Genomic DNA, 6657 nt, shown 5'->3' on the forward strand with positions numbered 1-6657 from the left:
CTCTTTTATTGTTACCAGAGGACCTTTTACATTCCACCATATTACCATCAGCGTTTAATCATCTAAAAACACAATTCTCTTGAAACCACCTCGGATTGATAACCGGTAATTCAGATATGGTAGCATTAAATGCAGAGGAAGCAGCAAAAATTATAGATGGTCTAAATGGCCAGGAGTTTGATGATAAAGAATGGAGTGTTGGGAACGCTGAATAGAAAATTGGTACTGAAAAACGGATTGAGCTAACCATGAAGGAGACCAAGGACAAATACAATGACCAAACTCTATATTCAAAGAATCCAGGAAATTTTAGATCCGATGAAATCTTTAGAGAATATCTTGCTCCGAAGTCATGTTAAAATCTTGCGGAAAATTTTTCTTCATCGACCTTCGAACTTTGAAATTCCAAAATATCATCATAAATATCTTCGATATTTCTGAGGATATTTTCATAAATATTCTTGTCCGAAATTATCTACCTCTTCGTGTTTTCTGTATTCCATTATATTGGAAACTTCTGTAAAATTTAAGTATAAATTTATGAATGAATTGTGGAGAAGTGTTGGGAATTGAAGCATGGGTTAATATAATATAATGACGCTTGGCCAACGTAATTATATTATAGTAAGTCATGCTGAGTTCCTAATGAAATGTGATGATGGTTCACAGTAAATCATACCATCATCATGTGCCATGTTACATAACTCTATCATTCTACTTAACTTCTGAACATATCAAGAAAATGTATTCTTGATAGTTCTATCTTCTGTAATTTTGATAAATTTAAAAATCAAATCGTGCTAACACGTTCCACCCTGCTTAGAACATTATAATCATTCAAAATTCTATACCTACGAATTCTGGACCATTATTCACTTGACTTGGAGTCGGGAAGAGAAAACAAGAGCGTGGAGCTCCGATAAATAAAGGAAAATATAAACTCGATCACAAACACAGAAATTACAAACCGTGTATATCAATGTTTATCGCAACATAAAGACACGGGAGAATTAAAAACATTATAACCCCAAGGGCGAAGTAGAAGAAAACTGATTCCTCCAGTGGAAGTTGGAAGAGGAGAATGATTGTTGTGATAGTCAGAATAAGAACTGGATTAAGCATTTTCACAATCTTTTGGATGTATGAAGTAAGAAAGAAAGTATAGGAATGGTGAGAATAATGGAACAGAAGAGCTTAAATTTATAATGGCATACCAGACAGAGTAATCAAGGCAGATCTCCGCATTTAATTAGAGAGATTCTGATTTTCTTATTCGCCGAAGAATCAAATCTTTTAGATTTTGAAGATTTTCTTTAAATCCCTTGAATTCCGAAAATTCACCATGACTACGTCAAAAGTTAAATCTCTATATCAATTTTCTGTGATAGCTTCATTCGTACGCTTCGAGTAATAGAATTGTTTTACCCATATTACTCAATGATGATAAAACTCTATTTATCAACTCATATTCGTCATAAAAACATATTTATGGTTAACCATGACGACCTCACTCAAATTTCGGGACGAAATTTCTTTAACGGGTAGGTACTGTGACGACCCGGAAATTTTTGATCAAATTTTAACTTAATCTTCATATGATTTCGACAGGATAAGCAAAGTCTGTAAAGTTGAGTCTCAAAAAGTTTGAGTTATTTTCATATATACATGTGACCTTCGCCTGTTCCCGATGATTCATGAACCATTGCTTGTAAATATGTGGATATATATAAATATGTGTATATATAAATATATGTATAATATATATAGTAACATGAACATTAATAAACTACTATATGCATTTATTGTTATAAATAAATATGTAAAATAAAATATATTGTAATAAAAACTATTACTTTATATATAATATAGTATATTACTTGTATATATATATATATATTGTTATATTTAATTTAATTATTTAATATATATTTATTTGCGTAGTAAATTTTGTTATTTAAAACTGTTTATATATATACCTAGTGTATATTAAATATAATTAATTTTGAACTTAAATTGTAAATGTCTGTAACTTTCGGTTGACGTTTAATTATTTTTAAAATAGGTCTAATATATATATATATATATATATATATATATATATATATATATATATATATATATATATATATATATATATATATATATATATATATATATATGAAGCTTTAATATAAAAGTAGGTACATAATTTGATTAAAAAGATAATATTTTTGATAAATATTTTTTTTTTTACCATTTCAACCTAAGTTTTTGTACTTCGTACATATTAATTGAAACAGAAAATAAATAATTACATCACATTTTTGATCAGGTTTCAAACAGTTAATGAGTGAAATAATTAAATATGTCTAACCTAAAAATTTGGGATTTTTAGGAGCACTTTTATACGTTAACTGTTTAGCAATGGACACGATATACTATTCCGTGAATTAGTGTCGGTAGAAGAAGACTCCAAAGAGCCGGCTGCATTACTGTGTACTACTTTTCCATCCACCCACTAATTTCAATAACTATTATTATATCACATATTAATATTATTACATATTTATCTTTATTTATATATATATAGGAACTAGGATTAACATACATACAGATACAACCATGAGATTAGTCTCCTTCTTCCTTCTGTATGTCGACTCCACCCTACAGCCATCACCGCACCTCCGCCTGCCACCATCATCGTCGTACTGTTGCCACCCGTCATCTTTCTTCTCATATTCTTGTTTGAAGAACCTAAACAAACCACCACCACTTCATCACCATATGAAACCACTCAATCACCACTGTGCCACCGTTTTCCACAACCACAAACCACCGCAACACCATCATACCCTTTCTCTCTCTCTCTACGCCTCTCTCACTTCTTTTATCATCATAAACCATCATCATTTTTTTTGAACCAACCCACACCATGTACTCATCGAAAACTTTGTTGTTGTTGACAAAGATCGCCAAAAAAAAAAAAAAACGCCACTTAATATCATAGTTGTTTCCTCCTGTTTCGATTGCAATAATGATCAAGACGATTATGATGGGATGATGTGAAGATTATGATGATAATAAATATGTTGCTGTAAAGATGAGGGTGATTTAGTTATGTAAGATGATAACGGTAACAGTAGATGATAATTATAGTTAACGGTGAGGTACGTTTATGATGATGTGAAGTTGTTATGAAGTTGATATACGATGAACTCGATTAGGATGTTGAATGATGACGAGCGTGAGGTAAGATCATAATGATAATAATTCGAGAATAATGAATTTGATGATGAAGGTTATGTTAAACGCTGATGATGATATAAAAAGATGAATATTGGTACAATCTACTGAGTTTTTGGTTTTGAAAAGAAGATAGCTGTTCATTACAGCTATAAATGATAAAGCCTGCGAGTTATTTCGAAAACAACCAAGCAGTTCATTGGTTTGGTAGGGATTTGATACACGGGAGGTCTAAGGTTCGAAACGGGGCTCCTGCATATATTTTTTTTATTAATAAACAACTACCAACAACTTCACATGTTTACAAGTTAAAAATCAATTCACTTCAGGTCCATTTACGTAGCAGCCCACATCATTAGTCCAATTCGTATTACGTTAGAATTTATAACTGAAGCCCATTATATACTTAATTTAACACTTGCTCTAAAGGCCCAAAATTCACTTGGACTAGCTATGGTGGTTTGATGACGAGATACTGATGAATTTGATGGAAAGATTAAGGATGGTGATGGTGATAAATTTATGAGGGAGAGGATAACGAATTTGTATATGTTAAATAATAAATCACACGACTTATTACAAGAAAGACATGAACGGTAGAATGGTTAAGGGTGTTTGTGGGTGAGCGGGAGGTTGTGGGTTCCAGTCCGGGCTAGGACAATAAATTTTAAGCCATTTCCTTTTTGAGGTAGAATTTCTATTTAATATTATTATTATTATTATTACTTTTATTAATATTATTATTATTATTATTTTTATTATTATTATTATTATTATTATTGATATTATTATTATTATCACATAATTATTATTATTAAAGATAAATATTATGATTACCATTAACAATATTATCATTATGACAAAAAGTATTTTATTATCATGACTAATAAAATTATCACTTTTAGAAATATCATTAGTTTTATTATTAGAATTATCATTGTTTTTATCATTATTATCTTTATTATTATTATTATTAATTTTATGAATATTATAATTATTGTTATCATCATTATTATTATTATTATTATTATTATTATTATTATTATTATTATTATTATTATTATTTTTCATTAATATTATTATTACATTACTATCATTTTTACTAATTATTAGTATCATTATTAACATTATAAGAACTATATTATTATTATTAATAATATTACTATTATTATTATTATAATTATTATTATTATTATTATTATTATTACAATAAATTGTTATTAAAAATACTTATATAAAACATATATAAAAGTATACATATAAAGATAATAATATAAACAATTGAAATAATATACATATTAAAATATAACTTGTTCAATTATGATTGTATGTGTTAACATATATAATTGATATAGGTTCGTGAATCCGAGGCCAACCCTGCATTGTTCAATATTGTTATATGTATTTTTACAACAAAATACATTAGGTGAGTTTTCATTACTCCCTTTTTAAATGCTTTTGCAACATATATTTTTGGGACTGAGAATACATGCGCTGCTTTTATAAATGCTTTACGAAATAGACACAAGTAATCGAAACTACATTCTATGGTTGAATTATCGAAATCGAATATGCCCTTTTTTTATTAAGTCTGGTAATCTAAGAATTAGGGAACAGACACCTTAATTGACGCGAACTCTAAAGATAGATCGGGCCCAACAAGCCCCATCCAAAGTACCGAATGCTTTAGTACTTCGAAATTTATATCATGTCCGATGGAGGATCCCGGAATGATGGGGATATTCTTATATGCATATTGTGAATGTCGGTTACCAGGTGTTCAATCCATATGAATGATATTTTTGTCTCTATGCATGGGACGTATGTTTATGAGAAATGAAAATATGAAATCTTGTGGTCTATTAAATTGATGGAAATGATTATTTATGTTAAACGAATGAACTCACCAACCTTTTGGTTGACACTTGAAAGCATGATTATTCTCAGGTATGCGATAAATCTTCCGCTGTGCATTTGCTCATTTTAAGGACATTACTTGGAGTCATTCATAGCATATTTCAAAAGATGTTGCATTCAAGTCGTCAAGTTCATCAAGATTATTATTAAGTCAATTATAGTTAGACTTATTATGTTATAGTATGCATGTTGTCAACTTTCAATGTTAATGAAAGATTGTCTTTTCAGAAACGAATGCAATGTTTGTATAATGTATCATATAGAGGTCAAGTACCTCGCGATGTAATCAACTGTTGTGAATCGTTTATAATCGATAGGGACTTCATCCAGATGGATTAGGACGGGTCCTTTCAGTCGACATCAAATAGTGTTTACTGTAGCCCATGCGATCGCATGGGTTTTCAGTGTTTTTGCCATGCGATCGCATGACCGCCGTTTCCGTTTTTGTTTGCTAGTTCGTCGACATCAAATAGTGTTTACTGTAGAGAAATAGTGTTATTGTAGCAAATAGTGTGTTACTGTAGCAAATAGTGTTCATTGTACCAAATAGTGTTACTGTAGCAAATAGTGTTTTACTGTAGCAAAGTCATTTTTACTGTAGCAAATAGTGTTTTACTGTAGGAAAGTCGTTTTTACTTTTACATCTTATAATATATATATATATATATATATATATATATATATATATATATATATATATATATATATATATATATATATATATATATATATATATATATATATATATATATATATATATATATATATATATATATATATATGTTCATGAATCGTCGAGAGTAGTCAAAGGTAATTTTATATATGAAACAGTTCTAAAATTTTTGAGACTCAATCTAACAGACTTTGTTTAACGTGTCAAAATAATAAATCATATAGAGAATTGGTTTAAATAAGTCGAAATTTTCCGGGTCATTACAGTACCTCCCTGTTAAAGAAAATTTCGTCCCAAAATTTTGAGTAGTACCTGTTTTATGAGCGATATCAGTGAACAAATGTGGATACTTTTGCTTCATTTGATCCTCACGTTCCCAAGTAAACTCGGGTCCTCGTATAGCGTTCCAACGAACCCTAACTATCGGTATTTTGCTTTGTTTTAATTGTTTGACCTCACGGTCCATGATTTCAATAGGTTCTTCGATAAAATGGAGTTTATCATTGATTCATATTTCGTCAAGAGGAATTACGACATCCTCTTCGGCTAAACATTTCTTTAAATTTGACACGTGAAATATGTCATGAACACTACTAAGTTCTTGCGGTAGCTTTAATCGATAAGCAACTGCTCCAATTCTTTCGGTGATTTCAAAGGGTCCTACGTACCTAGGACTTAGCTTTCCTCGTTTACCAAATTGTACAACGCCTTTCCAGGGTGACACTTTCAACATGACTTTGTCGCCCACTTGAAATTCTAGCAGTTTTCTTCTTACATCAGCATAACTCTTTTGGCGACTCATGGCCGTTTTCAATCGCTGTTGTATTTGAATGATCTTGTCGGTG

Source organism: Rutidosis leptorrhynchoides, chromosome 9 (genome assembly GCF_046630445.1).
Source record: "Rutidosis leptorrhynchoides isolate AG116_Rl617_1_P2 chromosome 9, CSIRO_AGI_Rlap_v1, whole genome shotgun sequence".
NCBI classification, from domain to species: Eukaryota; Viridiplantae; Streptophyta; class Magnoliopsida; order Asterales; family Asteraceae; genus Rutidosis; species Rutidosis leptorrhynchoides.